This window comes from Rhinopithecus roxellana, chromosome 4 (assembly GCF_007565055.1).
Source record: "Rhinopithecus roxellana isolate Shanxi Qingling chromosome 4, ASM756505v1, whole genome shotgun sequence".
Classification (NCBI taxonomy): domain Eukaryota; kingdom Metazoa; phylum Chordata; class Mammalia; order Primates; family Cercopithecidae; genus Rhinopithecus; species Rhinopithecus roxellana.
The window spans coordinates 118,963,747-118,982,573 of NC_044552.1; positions in this window are offsets into that span (position 1 = coordinate 118,963,747).

Genomic DNA, 18,827 nt, shown 5'->3' on the forward strand with positions numbered 1-18,827 from the left:
TGCTGGGATTACAGGCGCAAGCTACTGTGCCCAGCCGGGGGGCTTCAATTCTAAATAGATATTCAGGGACTGTGACGTGTCAAAATCTTGAAGGAGATGAGGGTACAAGTCATAGTGATATATGGAGACAGAAAATTCCAAGCAGAGGAAGAGCAAGTGCAAAGGCCCTGAGGCAGGAACAGGCCTGGCACACTCATGCCACAGAAGGAAGCCAATGCAACTACAGCAGAGTGAATCTGAGGAGAGGAGAGAGATGAGGGCAGAGAGGGGACAGGGTGGGGAGGGGCAGGTCTTATAAAACTATGTGTGCCATATATATATATATATATATATATATATATGATATTTTTTTAGAGATATGGTCTCACTATGTTTCCCAGGCTGAATTTGAACTCCTGGGCTCAAGCAATCCTCCTGCCTCAGCCTCCACGTAGCTGAGCTACAGGAGCATGGCAACACACCTAGCACTCCCCATTTTATCAAAATCCTTTTTTCCCCTTTGCTTTCAGAAATCAAACATCTCCTTATTTTCCTTCTACTCCTCTGTCCACTGTTTTTCAGCCACTTTTGCAGGCTCCTCATCTTCCAGCAAATCCTCTGGTGGCCTCCGGTCCCATCCTTGGAGACATCCTGGAGGACATCCCCAGTTACCTCTGCACTCTCCCCAGATCATCTGGTGCATCAGCCTGGCTTCTACATTAATAACTCAACACTGGACTCCATGCATGCACCGCCCTACTCAGTTTCCAACCTGTGAAAACTGCAAGCCGGCCCCACCTGGACTCTTCAAATTCAACACGTTCCAAATTCATTTGTCATCATTCAACATGTTCAAAATTGACTCATCTTCTCATGTGCACACCGGCTCTGTCTCTTGTTCTTTTCTATGTTGGTGAGGACCACATGTCCCCTCCTGTTGCTCAGATCAGAAGTGGGAGCTGTCTGAATGACCTCGGTGCTCTGCACACGCTGGGAAAGTCATTGCAGCACCTCTGGAATGTCGCTTGGCTCCACCATCTGCCTTCCTGTTGATCTGGTTGCTCCCTCCCACTGTCCCAGTTACTGTGTTTCTTGTCATTTATGATGAACACTATGCTGGGTTCTTAGTCCCTGGATAACACAAAATCAAGTTTTCAGGAAATGTAATTTTCCCTGTCCTCTATAACTAAAGTTAATTTCAATCTATGTTAATTCCACGTAACCTCCCTTATTCCAGCCTCCCTGTCCCCTACCTGCCCACCTCAACTTTCCATAAGAGAAGAGTATGTAGAGAGAGCACCCACTCAGGGAGCTCTGGGCATATGTGCTCTCTCCCTGTCCCAGGCAGGGTGTAGAGAAATTCCATGATACTATCCTGCCTGTCTAGAGGCCCGTGCAGCCATCTCTCGCCCCCTCACCCCACCCCATGCTAAATAGAGGGAAAATCTGCATGGCTTGGCCCCTGTCTGGGCTTCACCTTGAAAGCAAGCCTCAAGGGCCCCCTGCTCCTGGACTGCCCCTGTCTCTCCAGGGACCCATCTCGAGGCCTCAGGCTGGGGTCAGAAGAGGGAGGTATCTGGGCAGTCAGAGAGCACAGCTGCTTCTGGGAACACAACTCCCAAAACCTATTAGTGCCCTTTCCAACTCTCTCTTCGAACCCAAGTATCCTAACTACACCTGTGCCATGCCTATGCCAGTAACCTGCTTTGGTCATCACATATTGGTCTAAATCTAATCCTTATAAATAAACATTATGTCCTAGGACAGTCTAGGTTGAAACTTTTGAAAGGCAAGAGCTTTTGGAAATCACAAGTATTATTTCAGCTGCATCATTTCTCCCCTGGGGATAACAAGATACAACTCGCAATGGAGGAAGAGCAAAGTGGACAAGGAAGGGGGAAAGCAGGAAGAAAAATGTCTGCTGACGTTCCTCTCTTATGATTTCATGGCACCCAGGTGCTGCCTTTTGTGTCTCCAGGAGCTCAAGTTGTTTGCCTGAGAACCAGGCCTAATACCTCAAGCCCCAGGAAACCAGGAACCAGGAAAGTTCCAGAGAGAGGCATCCTTCCCTCCTTTTCTACTTCATTCACTGTATTTCCCCCTTTACCTCATCCCTCAAATCTGTCCCTTCACCTCCATTCCAACAGCCACAGGCTTAGATCAATGAATGGACCAAGAAGGACTCTTAGCTGCCTCCCATTTTGCCCCCAAGCTCCCCATCCTGCACAATGAACAAACTGGGATGCCCCCAACAAATCTCATCCTGTTTTCTGTCTGCTGAAACCCTCACTGGCCCCATCTCTCCTGGACAAGTCTGAAACTCCTCACTGAAGCACAGAAGGCTCTCAGGTGCCAGCCTCAGGCCCACCCAAAGACTCTGCCTCCTCTGGCCATCCCTGTCCCTCACTCACACACTCTGCCTGTCCCTCACTCACACTCTGCCTCAAGCACACTGCCCATGGCTGAGGCTCTCGCTGTGTCCTCTATGCATTCTCCACATCCATTCCTCCTTCGTGGGAAGTGCACATCCCCTCCACAGCATCCCTGCTTCATCCTGAACTCAGTAGTGAAGGCATCAAGAACAATCAAGTTGGGCATGGTGGTTCATGCCTGTAATCCCAGCACTTTGGGAGGCCCAGGCAGGAGGATCACTTGAGCCCAGGGAGTTTAAGACCAACCTGGGCAATATGGTGAGACCCTGTCTCTAAAAAAATTTTAAAAATTGGCCAGTTGTGGTGTTGTGTGCCTATAGTCCAAGCTACTCGGGAGGCTGTGGTGGGAGGATGGCTAGAGCCAGGGAGGTAGAGGCTGCAGCAAGCCAAGATCACACCATTGTGTACAGCCTGGACAACAGAGCAAAACCCTGTCCCCACCCCAGCAAAAAGAACAATCAAATGATCAAATGATGGTATTTTTGGAAACCCGTCTTAGAGAGAAAAGACAAAGGGAACTGGTTTGTTTCATCTGCCAAAAAGTGGCACAATAATAATTGTGTATCCCTGCATTTCACTTATTTCCAATTCTTCATTGAGTTAGCCTAAAAGTGCCTTCCTTTCTTATTACCTCATGGAAGGGATTATACATCCTCTGGCTTTTGAGGTTCAAATTCTCAGGTCCTGAAGAGACTCTGGGAAGACCCCTGGGTCTAGAAAAGGAGAGGAACACCAGGGAGCATGAGTGATCTGAGATGGGGGTAGGCTTCACCATTCTACCCTTGGAGAGATTTGGAAACCCCAAGACCATGGAGGACCTGTGCCTTCCCTCAGTGAAACCCAGATCTGGAGCCTCAGGCCCTAGGATTCCTGTAACCAGAAAGATGCAGGAGCAGAAGGTCTGCTGGGTGTCTCTAGAGAGCAGCCCTGAACAGCCATGTTTCCCCCAGACCCAGCATGACACTGATATGGAAAGGATTTCCTGCTGCCTAGAATGGTGTGGGGGTGGGGAAGGTTTTCCATGCATGCAAGAAAAACAAAATGTGGCACAATACTAAAAGAAGTCAGGGATACCTGTGATTGAATTTAGTTTCTATTACCCAAAGGAACAGGGCATTTTCCATGAAATCCATTGTATTTACAGACAAGCTTCCTGCATGCTTGTTATACACTGAGACTCATACCTCCCCGTCCCCCTTTAAATACAAAGTGAGATTCCCTTTAATGCAACCTAATCTAAATTCGTTCTTGATCTTTGCTTATGGACAGGCAAGAAGAAATGAGCTTAAAATGAGATAGGAAGCATTCTATTTGGATTTAAGGAAGATTTTCAGAAAAATAAGGTGATATAGTTAGGCCTTGTGTCTCCACCAAAATCTCATCTTGAACTGTAATCCCCATAATCCCCACATGTCAAGGGTGGGACCAGGTGGAGGTAATTGAATTATGGGGGCGGTTTCCCCCATGCTGTTGTAGGGATAGTGAGTTCTCATGAGATCTGATGGTTTTATAAGCATCTGGGATTTCCCCTCCTTGAACTCACTCTGTCCTGCTGCCCTGTGAAGAAGGTTCCTGTTTCTCCTTTGCCTTCCACCGTGATTGTAAGTTTTCTGAGGCCTCCCTAGCAATATGGAACTGTGAGTCAATTAAACCTCTTTCCTTTATAAATGACCTAGTCTCTGGCAGTTCTTTATAGCAGCATGAGAACAGACTAATACAGTAAATACCCCAAAAATGATATGATTATGTTCTTTTAAAGAGATAACATTGGCTTATAGTCTTCCTAATGTTGTAGTTCATATTTTGGTTCCTGATAAATCAGAGTGTATAAATCAAGCTAGCACACAGTGTGTACTGCACCTGGGGGAAAGAAGTTTGTGCCAGCCCCAAACTGAGCCACCCCCACCCTCAACCCTGACTCGGCTGCTCTAAAGACACAGTGAGCTAAGAGACAACACTCATCTCCTGAACAGCAGCACCTCCAGTGCCCAGGCCGCTGGATGCCCAAGATGCAAAGATTCTCTGCAAGTTTGTGTGCATGTCAGAGTCACAGACTTGATGTACAGGAATTTCTTTTTTACAATGAGAAAGGAGATGTGGAATCATAACCCTGTATAATTAACCTGAGATAAGGTTTTAGGTTTTTCTCAAATTATCACCTCTTCAGTTTCTGAAAATATTTGACCAATAGAATTTAAGTCTGGTCTGTCTATTAAGTGTTTTACAAATATTCTAGAGGGGCAAGGTTGATTAAAAAAAATATGTATCAGTTCGGTTGTGTATGCCTCTGTTGAACAGCACAGAACAAAAATCATCTTCAGTTTTTCAACCTCCAGATATGTTATATTTCATCACCTTTATTGTGGAATGATGACAGTTTCCAAATGGAGTGAGCCCAGTGCCGTAGTTAACACAGAATCACAGTTTGTTTAAAACAGGTCTAAATCCTTTCCTACCCATTTAAATTATCATGGTTTAAACTGCTAGATTTCAGAATGCTAAAGACTGAAGAGTTATAAGATGCAGTGAGTAGGGAGAAAATCCAAACGACATTTCACGCTTGCGTGTGCACAAACACACACAGATTTTATGGTGTTTACCAAAAGGCAGTATTTATAGCTCTGCGTAATTTATAGCTTTTAAATGTCATGTTATAATGCAAATAATTTTTTTTTGCCCCGAGTGATGAGCTCATGAATAAACGTGAAAAGGATGCTAGGCTGGAGACAGGGATGGGAAGAGGAGGCTGAGAATGAATCAGCATGCGCCTGCTTTCTCCAGAAACTGTCACGACGACCATGGGATCGGTTCGCCGCTCAGCATGATTACTTGGGGCACAGCTATGTGTGACATGGCATTGAACAATTCCCATCCGAGGCAACAGACCAGGAATGCTGCTCAGCCCACCGTGCAACAAAAATGTATGAAATCGCATTAGCAGAAAAACAAGATTTCTGGGTCTTATCACAGAAAGGCTTTTTTTCCTCTCCTAGATGAATGTTCACCTCTAATTGAACAACTGTTACCCTCTTTATTTCTACCTGAAAATGGCTTTTACAACTCATAATTAAGGGCAGGATCTTTATAATCCCATCATGATGAAATGTCTTTTTAGCGCCTGAATGCAGTTCATTAACAGGATATTTAGGGCTGTTTTTTCAGTGCATAATTGGACTACAATTCATTTGCATGTCCTGAACACGCATTTTAAGTCTATACGAGAACTCCATTCAGCGATTCTCCAAAACATGTTCTGGAAGGCTGAAGACCATGATCGTTGTGAAACAAACACTACGTCAGACTCAGTTTGTAGTTGAGAGGGAAATTGCAGCAGGGAAAATAGCTAAAATCCAACCAGGCATTCTCTAAATTAATATCATAAAATCATTTTTAAGAGAGAAATAAATTATTTAGCACAATAATTTCCCAGAGGTGATACCACTGCATTAAAATGACAGTGCTATGTAAGTTCTGTAAGAGTTCAAATTTAGACTTTTTCCCCAGGGAACGGTGCATTTCACAGAAGTAGTGATGGACAATACCCTTTAGTATGCACAGTGGACTTCAGGGGATGTGAGGAAGTGTAAGGGTTAATTTGTTTAAAATTCATGGCTGATTTTATGAGGAAACATTATGCATTCTACTCACAAGCTGTTAGATTTGGAAGACTTTAGATAGAAAAATTAATTTAATGGATCCAAATCCTAACTCTTCAGCATACTAAAACAAGCCCAACCAGGAAGTTATTAAACAATAGAAAGTTGAAATATAAACAGATCTTTCCATCTAAACACACATTCAAGTCCTGTATTCCTTGCTTTGTTAGCTTGGTACCAACTTATCCCACCAGGCTCAGGTCAGCCTTCCAGATGGAATTAGCCTTGTTTTTCCCACAAAGATTCTAAAAGTCTCTTTAATCAGTCCTTGTTCATGTAGACACGAACCAGGGAAATTAGTTCTGAGGCTGAGCTAGCACTGTCAATCCTTCCTTCTCTACCTCTCTTCAAAGTAACTCTCAAACATCTGAAAAACCCTGCAAACCATGGACAATTCCAGGGCTCCAAAATCATTTAGTGAAGAGGTTGATAAACAGCAGGTCTTCCCACTGAAAAATCCATCAAGTCCCTCCTAAGAATGAAAGTGCAGGCCCTCAGCTAAGGGCATGCTCATGAATTGGCCATTTATTTCAAAATTCTCAAGAAAAGACCAAATGATTGTTTTAGCTTAATGTTATGTTTTTGTTCAAGGACAATAAAAGGTCAGTAATTCACATGGAAGCAGAGGCTCAGACAAGTTAAGTGACTGGTCCAAAGTCTCTCAGCCCATCCAGAACTCAGATCTCTGTTCCAAAGGGCTGAGCTCTTTCTACAGTACTACTCTGCACTGAGTGTGTTCCATTTAATTTATTAAAAGACATGTGTTGTTATAAATTGATTGGCAAGTAAAGTTCACTACGTTTCTAATAACCCTTTAGAATAAAAACTGCTCACAAATAAATGAATGAAAACACGATGAAAAAGCAGGCAAACAAAACCTTGTCAGATTCTTTTAAATTCAATATACAAAAATGAAATTTTTATTTTTTTTAAACTCAAATATTTTGAAACTCTTGAGTCATAGGTTAAATTAAGAGCAGATTGTTTTTAAAATAATTTACTTTTACAACTCCATGAACATAACTGACTACAAAAACTTTTCTCAGTAATTGAAACATCTTGAAAATAAATCTTAAACATAGTGACATGTGTTTAAATCGATGGTATTGAATTTAAATGTAATGGGAGTTTTGGTTTTGGTTTCCCCCATAGAATGTACCTTAATTAAAATAAGAACTCTGCCTTTTTCTCTACATAATAAAATCAGAGTTTAGATATTTATATTTTAAGATAAATTTTAACTCAGTATATCTCAATATGTTATTATTATATGTGGTATGTTATATGTAAAATATATATGACCTTGTCGTTGCTATCCAAAATGAAAATCACTTAAAATTACCTACTATATGTTGCTAATGATTGCTAAAGCTATTTAGTATAAAATATAACACCAGTATGGTTTTATCTATGAGATGTACAGTTTTGTGAAGTATCTCCAAACTGAAGTCAAATTAATTGGCTCTGTGTCTTTGTGCAAATAAGCTCATAGCTTTGTTGTATTTAGAGGATGGCAAATGCAGTTTTGTTTTTTAAAAGCATTAACCCTGGTGAATTAGTAGTGATATTAGTGACCAAACCCCGATGGTCAAAAGATTGGAAATCCCTTAAGATACTTTACCAGCAATATTAAAAAATATATTTTGCACCAGACAATACACCAACATAAAAATATTTTCTATTTTGTTTTAAGTGAACAACAATGCATTTTACTGAAACTGTTTAAGATGAAAAATATGATGATAATGTGCATAAAAACATTTTTGCTACATAAAGTTTAAAGATGAAGCAATGAGAAGAATAAGAATCAAGCTTTATCATTTTCACATTGTTGAAGGATACAGACATCTTAATTGTTAAATTATATTCATGAATCAATTTCAATTTATTCTAGCATAAATGTATCTAGGAAAAAATTATTTTTATTATGTTATTAGAGATCTCTGTCTCATGTAGTTCTTCAAGAAATGATATAAAATGACTTCCTAATATATATTCTTTTGCATGGATTTATTTAATAATCTCTCTGAATGTTGTTCATTTTGTAAGAGCTTAGCAAATTTATTCTCAGTCAATGAATTTCATTATTTGTCCTTAAGATAAAATTAATTAAATGCAAAACTCAGCATTTTATAATGTTATAATATCAATTTTGCATAATACTACAAATTCTTTCTAATTATGAACATACATTAAAAGAAAAATTGAAATATAGCTAGTAAATGCTCCATGATTAGACATATCAAACTACTGTTTTTAAAGCAAATTTATTACAAGTCAGAAACATATTTCCTTTCAATTAAATTTACTAGCATGTATTTTCCCCATATACTTCTAAAGTAAACATAACTACACTGTAAGCAGAGGTGATTTGTTTTATTTCAGATAGTGCTTTTTAATTAGAATTTTTTAGTTCAAAACGTAATAGTAACGTCTGTACTGGTGCAGGGTTAAGTTCATGTTAACACTATTAAGAACCTTTCTGCCAAAGTAAAGTATGTGGGCTATGTTCCCAAAGATTTCAAATGAAGAAAAATTGTTTCTTAAAAAATTATCTAGTTAGCAAAGATTTTCTTAACTAAATGCGGAACCAATTTGTATTTTATTTATGGAAGATCATGATAATGCAGAATACAACCATGATTTATTTTATGTGTAATTTCAATGTTATTTTGTTAGATATTCCATTTTATTTCTAGTGCTTTGGGTACTACGACATCAAAAACGTATGTAGGTACATTTTACTGTTTAAAAATTTCAGATTTCTTATTTTACTTATGATATTAAAATAAAAATATTTTATATAAGAATAAAATCATTTTATCAACTCTTAGATCTAACAATAAAATGTAAATTCATAAATAAAAAACTAGTGGCTATTCCTTTTTAGTGAGAAATTTAAATCGTGTTTTGAGTATATTATCAAAATCTACCTTCAACAGGCCTTAATAATTTATATCAGCAATTCTCATTATTTGCATATGGTATTATATATCCCAGAACATCCGCCAAAATTAATTAACAATCTTAGAGTTCATTGGAGTGAATGGATACAAAATAAACATACAAAATCCAATAACCACGGGATTACATACACTACCTAGAAACAACCCTATAAGATAGGAAGCAGGTCCTATTTCTAGAAAACTACACACTTTTAGAGAGGAATAATAAAAGGTAAGTTAAAAATTTCCTGTCTAGAACAATGCATGACTGTAATTCCTCCTAAATTAATTCTTATATGTTAATGAAAAACAAATAAAAATAACAAGGCAATGAGATTTTATCTGAGATGAAGACACTTCCCAAAATGATTCTGGAAGAATTAACAAGCAAGAATAGTTTAATAATACTTGAAACCAAACAAGAAAGGAATGATGAGTTTAAAAATGTTAACTATTACAATATAAATTGTATGGTATTGATGAAAAAAATTAAAAGATAGATTGACAGAACAAAACAGTTTGAAAAAAATCCTAAATATAAGAAACTGGTATATTGTAAAAAAAATCATAAACAAATGCAAAAAAGATTATTTACTTATTCAACAAAACTTTAGAAAATTATCGATTTCAAGAACAATTAAGATAAGCAACTCATACTGTACTAAAGGATTTATTAAAGACTTTACTATAAACAATGAAATTCTAAAACTCTGGATGAAAACAGATGTGCATTTTTAACTGATATGAAGGTTAGAAAGAATTTTCTAAGATAAAGACAATGAAAGAGATTACATGATGTAATAAAATCAAAACTTCTGCACAAAATAATAACATTTAAAAATAAATCTTTAATTGATATAAATAATTTTGACAAAAGGTTGCATTCTTAATTTATAATAAAAAGTTCTAAAATTACTAATATTCTAATAAATAAGAACATAAACAGACAATTCTTAATTGGGAGAATGTTAATTGCTCTCTCTATATATATATACTTTTTTTTTTTTTGACATGAAATCTCGCTCTGTTGCCCAGGCTGGTGTGCAGTGGTGCAATCTTGGCTCACTGCAACATCCACCTCCCTGGTTCAAGCAATTCCCCTGCCTCAGCCTCCCAAGTAGCTGGGATTACAGGCATGCACCATCACACCCGACTAATTTTGTATTTTTAGTAGAGAAGGGGTTTCACCATGTTGGCCAGGATGGTCTCAAACTCCTGACTTCAGGCAATCTGTCTACTTCAGCCTCCCAAAGTGCTGGGATTACAGGGTGAGCCACCATGCCAGGCAGCAATAAATATATTTTTAAATGACCAAACTCACTTATAAAGAAAAATGCAATAAAAACACAATAAGGTATGATTTATAATCTGTATAATTGACAAATGCTTTAAATGTTAATTCTCAACTAAAACAGGCACTTATCCATTATTTGTAAGAATGGAAATTGATCTTAATTTTAGGAAAGGAAATTGACAATTATCTCAAAAATTTCATAGATCTTAATTCTGCTTCTATAGAAATACCATAATTAGACATAGGCTGACAGATGTATATGCAAAGATGCTCACTTCAGTATTATTTATAGTGGTGAAGCATCTGCAATAATCAAAATATCCAATGGTAGGTGAATAGTTAAGTAAATTATTTATAATTTGTATATTTGACAGAATATTACACAGTCACTAAAAAGATGCTTCCAAAGCATATTTAATCACTTGGAAATTTGTCATGATATAATGTCAAATGAAAATTCAAGACTCAAACTTATATTTGTATAATTATGAAAATAAACATTAAACATATGCAAATAACCCAAAGTGCTGATGGGCTTAAATTTAATTTTTATTTTCCAAATGTTCTGAAACAAATATATATTCCTTTCATAATTATAAAATTTCATTTGTAAAAAAGATATGACAACTTCTAAATTATTGAGATAACAAGGGGATATAACTAGATAAAGGATAAATTGATACAGACATTGATAAAGATATTTTGCTATTTTATATATATACATAGGTATAAATATAATATCAAGGAAAACAGTCACATCAAATCAGGTTTAAATAGCATTCTCCCATATGTTTACATTAATTCTTTGTTCTAAGGTAATTTGGTAGTTGAGGCTGCCAAATGAATAGCTATTACTTTTCCTCCTTGTATTAAGAGTTTTCATAAAGCTTAATACTGATGTCATATTTCCCTGTCTATTGACTTCCTTCCTACTGTTCGTTTTTCTTCATCTTTTGATACCTCAAATTCTTTTTTTTTTTTTTTTGGTTAATTAATTAATTTATTTATTTATGAGACGGAGGCTCACTCTGTCCCCAGGCTGGAGTGCAATGGCATGATCTCAGCTCACTGTAACCTCCACCTCCCGGGTTCAAGCGATTCTCCTGCCTCAGCCTCCCAAGTAGCTGGGACTACAGGCGCACGCCACCATATCCGGCTAATTTTTGCATTTTTAGTAGAGACGGGGTTTCACCATGTTGCCCCAGATGGTCTCTATCTCTTGACCTCTTGATTTGCCCGCCTCAGTCTCCCAAAGTGCTGGGATTACAGGCGTGAGCCACCACGCCCAGCCTGATACCTCAAATTCTTTGCAGACAAGTAGGGTATAAATACAAACACCACTGTCATTTTGTGTAGAATTAGCACTAATCCGGGGCTTTATTGTAATTTTCGTTTTAAACAAATTTTTATTAGGTTGCCGCTTGGTTCCTGCACGGAGACCCTGGCGACCCACCCTGGAAAGATCTCTACCCAGCTCCGCCACCCTCTCTCCACTTCCACCCTCTGGAAGGCCTGCCGCTAAGGTGGCTTTCTCCTGCAAACCTCGACGTCGATGATGCTGCAAAGTCTTTCCCCACAGAAGGAATTCACTGCAGAAGGAAATCACTGAAGAATATGTATCTTTCTTTCCTGTATTAGTGCTGGAGGTTGTCAGTATCACACCTTTAGCTTGTTCAAAGTGCATCAAAGATAAACTTAAAAGAAAACCATATAGAGATCACATACTTTTAAGAAAAAGCTTACACCTCTGAATCTTTTTGTGACCTCCTAGAAACCCCATACAAGCTAATTGCCAGAAAATGATGCAAAACTCCCAAGAGTGTTGTGTATTATTTCTTCCATGAGGAAAGATAAAGCGTTCTACAACATTATTGCTAGATAAAAGCCATGTCTATGCACTAAAGTTCAAGCAACACTGCAATTCTAGAGTAGAACGTGTCATTTTGTTAAATTGGCGGCTGTTTTAGCAATGATTTCACAAAGAAAAAATGAAAAATATAGACTTCGATTGGTTGAAGCAGATAGAAACTAATCTTACTGAGTATGGATTACTATTCTGACTTTAATGAAAGTAAATAATTCTACATTAAAAACTTTCTTATCAGCAGTGTACGTTTGAGATTACAACATAAACTCAAATAGTTCAGGTAATTAATGCAAGATGAAACTTTTATTTGAATTATCAACAGTTATCTCAATTTATTTGCCTCACCTTCTATTGCAACCCTGATCATTGCTGTTCTAGGGAACTGAGAAATGACTCCCATTATTCCTTTTACTGTTGTGCATTTCCTAGTTTTCACAGTCCCTGGATAGGAAAAATTACAGGTTGAGAGAGAGAAAGAGAGAGAGAGAGAGAAAGAGAAAGAGAAAATGCCCTTGAAATCCAAACATGCTAAACATATTATTTATAATGGTACATAAGTAAAACATAGAATTTTAAAAAAACTAGACAACCTTGCAACACCAGTAATTTCCTCTCCCTGATACATTTAAAGTTTTAATGAAAAATAAAACACTCTTTGCAATGTTATGATTTAAACATACCATCATTCTGTATTAAAATTTATTTCATCCCTTTTTTCAAGGAGGATAATGTCATTTTTATTTGCAGAATAATTCTGAATTTTTCGTGAGGGACTTAAAAACATGTCAAGAAGATTATTAAATTAATAATTTAATAAATAATTTCACACTAAAGAAACAATTTAGATCTAAACATCATACTGTTTTGGCAACCATCACCATTATCTAGGATTATATTGAACAAATTTCGTTCTTTTCTCCTAAATATACCACATCTTACAATGTTACTTAGTGACTAAACGATTTATTTTCAATTCTGTATTCCACTACTCTTATAGGGAATAGTCTATACATGTTGATTTGAAAACTGAATTTTTAAACTTAAGCACTGGAAAAATGATACCTGTGAAAATATTAATTCTATTGGAGTTGTTTATATTCTTTTAGGTAGAACAGGATTATGTGTTGTCTTTTTTAAGAGAGTATTTTACTTTTAACTTTTAACAAAAATAAATAACAGATCGATAAAATTTTCTAATTTTCTCCTGGTTTTAAACCTAGGATATAGAGACTTAAATGCCCAAAATAGGTTGCTATGTTGCATTGACATCTAGTGGATTACGGCAGCTATTACAAGGGTGAAGACAGCTCTCTTAGAACAATGTTAAAGCTGAAAGACAACTTAAAAGGTCACCTCTTGTCCAATCCAACATTTGGAAACCGAGGCACAGAGAAAGTAAATTTGTCTGAAATAATTCAAGCATTATAAAAACATGTAAAGTAAATACAGTATTGGTTATGGTAAATAGAAACTCAATTTTAGGAGCAGAAAACAAATAGAAATATAGATTACAACACATATTCAAATAGTTCAGGTAATTAATGCAAGATGAATCTTTTGTTTGAATTATCAACAGTTACTTCAATTTATTTGCTTCACCTTCTATTGCAACCCTGATCACTGCTGATTTATGGAACTGAGAAATGACTAGCATTATTCATTTTGGGCATAGAAGATACAGTATTTTCCTCTTTTCTTACATGAAAGTTAGCATTATAGCATGCTACAAAACTTACCTTGCTTTTTCCATTTAAGAATATGCACAAGCACGGCCGGGCGCGGTGGCTCACGCCTGTAATCCCAGCACTTTGGGGGGCCGAGGCTTGCGGATGGCGAGGTCAGGAGATGGAGACCATCCTGGCTTATACGGTGAAACCCTGTCTCTACTAAAAATACAAAGATTAGCCGGGCGTGGTGGCGGGTGCCTGTAGTCCTAGCTACTCAGGAGGCTGAGGCAGAAGAATGGCGTGAACCCGGTAGGCGGAGCTTGCAGTGAACCGAGATCGCACCACTGCACTCCAGCCTGGGCAACAGAGCAAGACTCCGTTTAAAAAAAAGAAGAATTTGCTTAAGCACACACACACATGTTTATATTTTCAAAATGAGATACTGGAGAGCTAAATTAAATGTATTTGAAAGTGATTACATACAGGGGAGAGAGAGAATGGGGGAAGGGTTAGTGACGGAAGCAAGACTTTTCTGAAAGGTGTGTTATATAGGACTTCAGAATCATATAAATCTTTTACATTTGGAATCTTATAAATGCTCTGTATTTTCTTTTTTTAACTTATATTTTGAAGCTCAGGTGTACATGTGCAGGTTTGTTATATAGGTAAACTTTTATTATGGAGTTTGTTGGACAGATTATTTCATCATCCAGGTGTTAAGCCTAGTACCCATTACTTTCCTGATTCTCTCCCTCCTCCCTCCTCCCTCCCGATAGGCCCCAGTGTGTGTTGTTCCCTTCTATGTGCCTGTTTTACGTTTTCAAAAAAATAAAATTAATCTAAAAAGAAAACAATCAATCCCCAACATAAAAATAAACTAAAATTAACACATTAATGGGACATCATCAAGTTGGTAACATGACCTTACAGAAAAAAGAATTATATCTGGTTACTTTTATGTTAGCTATAAAGTCTTAGTAGTATAAATTTTTAACGACAAAAAGAACTGTAACATTGTTTTCACTTAACTGAGTAATTTTTATTTGGATTTTACATTTTTAAAACTAGTTTATACACATTATAGGACAAAGCAAGTAGGTAACTGTATTAATGTTGGCGGGAACCAAGATTTTCCGTGTAAGAGAAAAGGAAGACAAGAAAAAAATTAAAGAAGTAGAAACCTTATATTGTTAATCTGAATTTAAAATATTACTATGTCCAACCCCACTAGAAACAAGAAAAAAATTACTACAAATTCCGGGAAAAAAAATACACACATTTATTTATTTATTTATTTATTTATTTATTTATTTATTTATTGAGACGGAGTCTCGCTCTGCCACCCAGGCTGGAGTGCAGTGACGCGATCTCGGCTCACTGCAAGCTCCGCCTCCCTGGTTCACGCTATTCTCCTGCCTCAGCCTCCCGAGTAGCTGGGACTACAGGCGCCCGCCACAACTCCTGGCTAATTTTTTGTATATTTTTAGTAGAGACGGGGTTTCGCCATGTTAGCCAGGATGATCTCGATCTCCCGACCTCGTGATCTGCCCGCCTCAGCCTCCCAAAGTGCTGGGATTACAGGCGTGAGCCACTGCGTCCAGCCAAAAAGATTTTTTTTTTTTTATTTAAAACAACATATATTTCTTAGTTTTGTTGACTGAAATGTTTAGAAGCACTGAAAGCCCAATATCAATGAGCACCCATATCACCTAGGTTATGTCTCTAAAAATCACTTCTTATTGAAAAGAATTAGGGCTCCCCAGAGAAACAGCTGATTTTAAGTCTAGGGCAAAGTGGATTTTAAGCCTGGGACAGCTTGCAATTGGGCCACTTGAGATTTCAGCACCCCAGCATTTTTTGGTATCTGAAATCATGAGAATTCTGATTAGGCCTTTGCTTGCTTGCACATGTTAACCACTTGCTTTTTGCCCAAGATTCCCTGTTCCCACAATGTAATTATAAACTGTAGATGTACTCTTCCTATGCCAAGCAGCAGGAGATAACTTCAGTGTCACAAAAAAAGTTTGCAGAAAGAATGATTGCCTTGAGGGATGTTGTGACCAGCTGCTGATGCCAAGAAGTCTGGTTGTTCAAGGTGTTATCTCCGACTGAAGAAATAGACTTTTTCCCTGGATTCCCTGAAACTCCCCATCCTTTACTTTCCAAACAAATAAAAACTCCCTGCCTCTTCTTTTTGTTAAGGTGGATTTAAGAGATTTTTGCCCTCCCATCTCATTTTGGGCAAATCAAATAAACCCTTCTCTATCTCCAAGCACCTCTGTGTCAGTGTTTGGCCTTAGCTGCACACTGGGAACACAAGCCTAAATTTGGGGTTCTATGACATGCTTATACCAGAAAGCAAGGAAAATACCAGCAGAACACACAGATCCACTTGAGGGTTTTCCATTGTCAACTGATGTGATATCTGAGGATGTGAAAACAATAATGACTACAACTGGTTGAAAAACATCGAATAAAGGCATATTTTATTTTATTGTACTTTATAATGCTTTGCAGATATTACATTTTGTACAAATTGAGATTTTTGTGGCAACTGTGTGTTAAGCAAGTCTATTGGTGCCAATTTTCCAACAAGTGTTCACTTCATGTCTCTGTGTCACATTTTGGCAATTATCACAATATTTCAAACTTTTTCATAATTTGTCTATTATGGTGATCTGTGATGGATCCTTGATGCTATTATTGTAATTTTTGGGGGGTGCCATGAACTGCATTCATACAAGATGATGATAATAAATGTATGTTTTATCATGACTGCTCTACCAACCAGCCATTCCCCATCTCTCTCCTGTTCCTCAGTTCTCCCTATTCCCTGAGATACAATAATACCGAAATTAGGTCAATTAGTAACTCTATAATGGTCTCTATGTGTTCAAGTGAAAATAGAAGCCACACATCTCTCACTTTAAATCAAATTCTAGAAATGATTAAATTTAGCATGGAAAACGCGTTGAAAACCAAGGTAGCAGAGTAGCACTTTCAATTTCCAAGAACTTTTCTTTTGTACCAAACTTAACTTTTGCAGCAAACAGCCAACTGGTGAATGCAAAGGAAAAGCTCTTGAAGGAAAGTAAAAGTGCTACACAGGTGAACACACAAACGATAAGTCAAACAGCCCTATTGCTGGTATGGAAAAAGTTTGAGTGACCTGAATAGAAGACCAAGCGAGGCACAACATTCCCTTAAGCAAAAGCCTAATCCGGAGGAAGGCCCTAACTTTCTTCAATTCTACAAAGGCTGAGAGAGATGAGGAAGCTGCAGAAGAAAAGTTGAAGCTAACAGGTCAGCTCATGAGGCTTAAGGAAGTAAGCCATCTCCACAAAATAAAAGTACAAGGTGAAGCATCTAGTGCTGACGGAGAAGCTGCAGCGTTATCCAGAAAAGCCAGCTCAGATCATTGATGAAGATGGCTACAAGAAGCATACTGTCTGTGCATAAAAAATTGCCTTATATTAGAAGAAGATGCTCTTCAGAACTTTCATAGCTGGAGAAGAAAAGTCAGTGCCTGACTTCAAAGCTTGAAGCAATAGCTGACTCTCTTGATTAGGGCTATTGCAGCTAGTGACCTAACATTGCAGCGAATGCTCACTTGCCATTTTGAAAACTCTGGGAAGAATTATGCTAAATCTGCTCTGCTTGTGCTCTTTAAGTGGAACAACAAAACCTGGATGACAGCACATCTGTGTACAGCATGGATTGCTGAATATTTTAAGTCCACTATTGAGACGTAATGCTCAGAAAAAAAGATTCCTTTCCAAATATTATTGCTCACTGACAGTGCATCTAGTCACTCAAGAACTCTAACAAAGATGTACAATGAGATGAATGTTGTTCAACACAACATCCATTCTGTAGCCCATGAATCAAGGAGTAATTTCAACTTTCAAATCTTATTACTTAAGAAATACATTTCAGCTAGGCATGGTGGCTCATGCCTGTAATCCCAGCACTTTGGGAGGCTGAGGCGAGCGGATCATGAGGTCACGAGATCGAGACCATCTGGCCAACATGATGAAACCCCATCTCTACTAAAAATACAAAACAAAATTAGTTGGGCATGGTGGTGCACGCCTGTAGTCCCAGCTACTCAGGAGGCTGAGGCAGGAGAATGACTTTAACCCGGGAGTCAGAGGTTGCAGTGAGCCGAGATCATGCCACTGCACTCCAGCCTGGCAACAGAGTGAGATGCCATCTCAAAAAAAAATACATTTCATAAGGCTATAGCTGCCATAGATAGTGACTCCTCTGATGGATCTGGGCAAAGTCCATTGAAAACCTGGAAAGGATTCACCATTTCAGATGCCATTAAAAACATTTATGGTATGTAGGAAAACTCAAAATATCACATTAACAGGAGTTTGGAAGAAGTTGATGTCAACTGTCATGGATGACTTTGAGGAGTTCAAGACTTCAGTGGAAGAAGTAACTGGAGATGTGATGGAAAGAGCAAGAGAACTAGAACTAGAAATAGCTTGTAGATGTGACCCAATTGTTGCAATTTCATGATAAAACTTGAATGGATGAGAAGTTGCTTCTTATGGATGAGCACAGCATTTTCTTGAGATGGAACCTACTCTTGGTGAAGACACTGTGCATATTGTTGAAATGTCAACAAAGAATTTAGAGTATTACATATACTTACTTGAAAAAGCAACAACAGGGTTTGAGAGGATTGACTCCAATTTTGAAAGAAGTGTTACTGATGGTAAAATGCTACCAAACAGCATCGCATGCTGCAGAGAAATCTTTCGCAGAAGGAAGAATCTATTGACGATAGAAAACTTTATTCTGTTTTAAGAAATTGCCACAGCCACCCCAAACTTCAGCAACCACCGCCCTGATCAGTTAGCAGCTGTCAACACTGAGGCAAGATCCTCCATAGCAAAAAGATTACAACTTGCTAAAGCCTCAGATGGTGGGTAGCATTTTTTAGAAATAAAGTATTTTTTTAATGAAGATATGTACA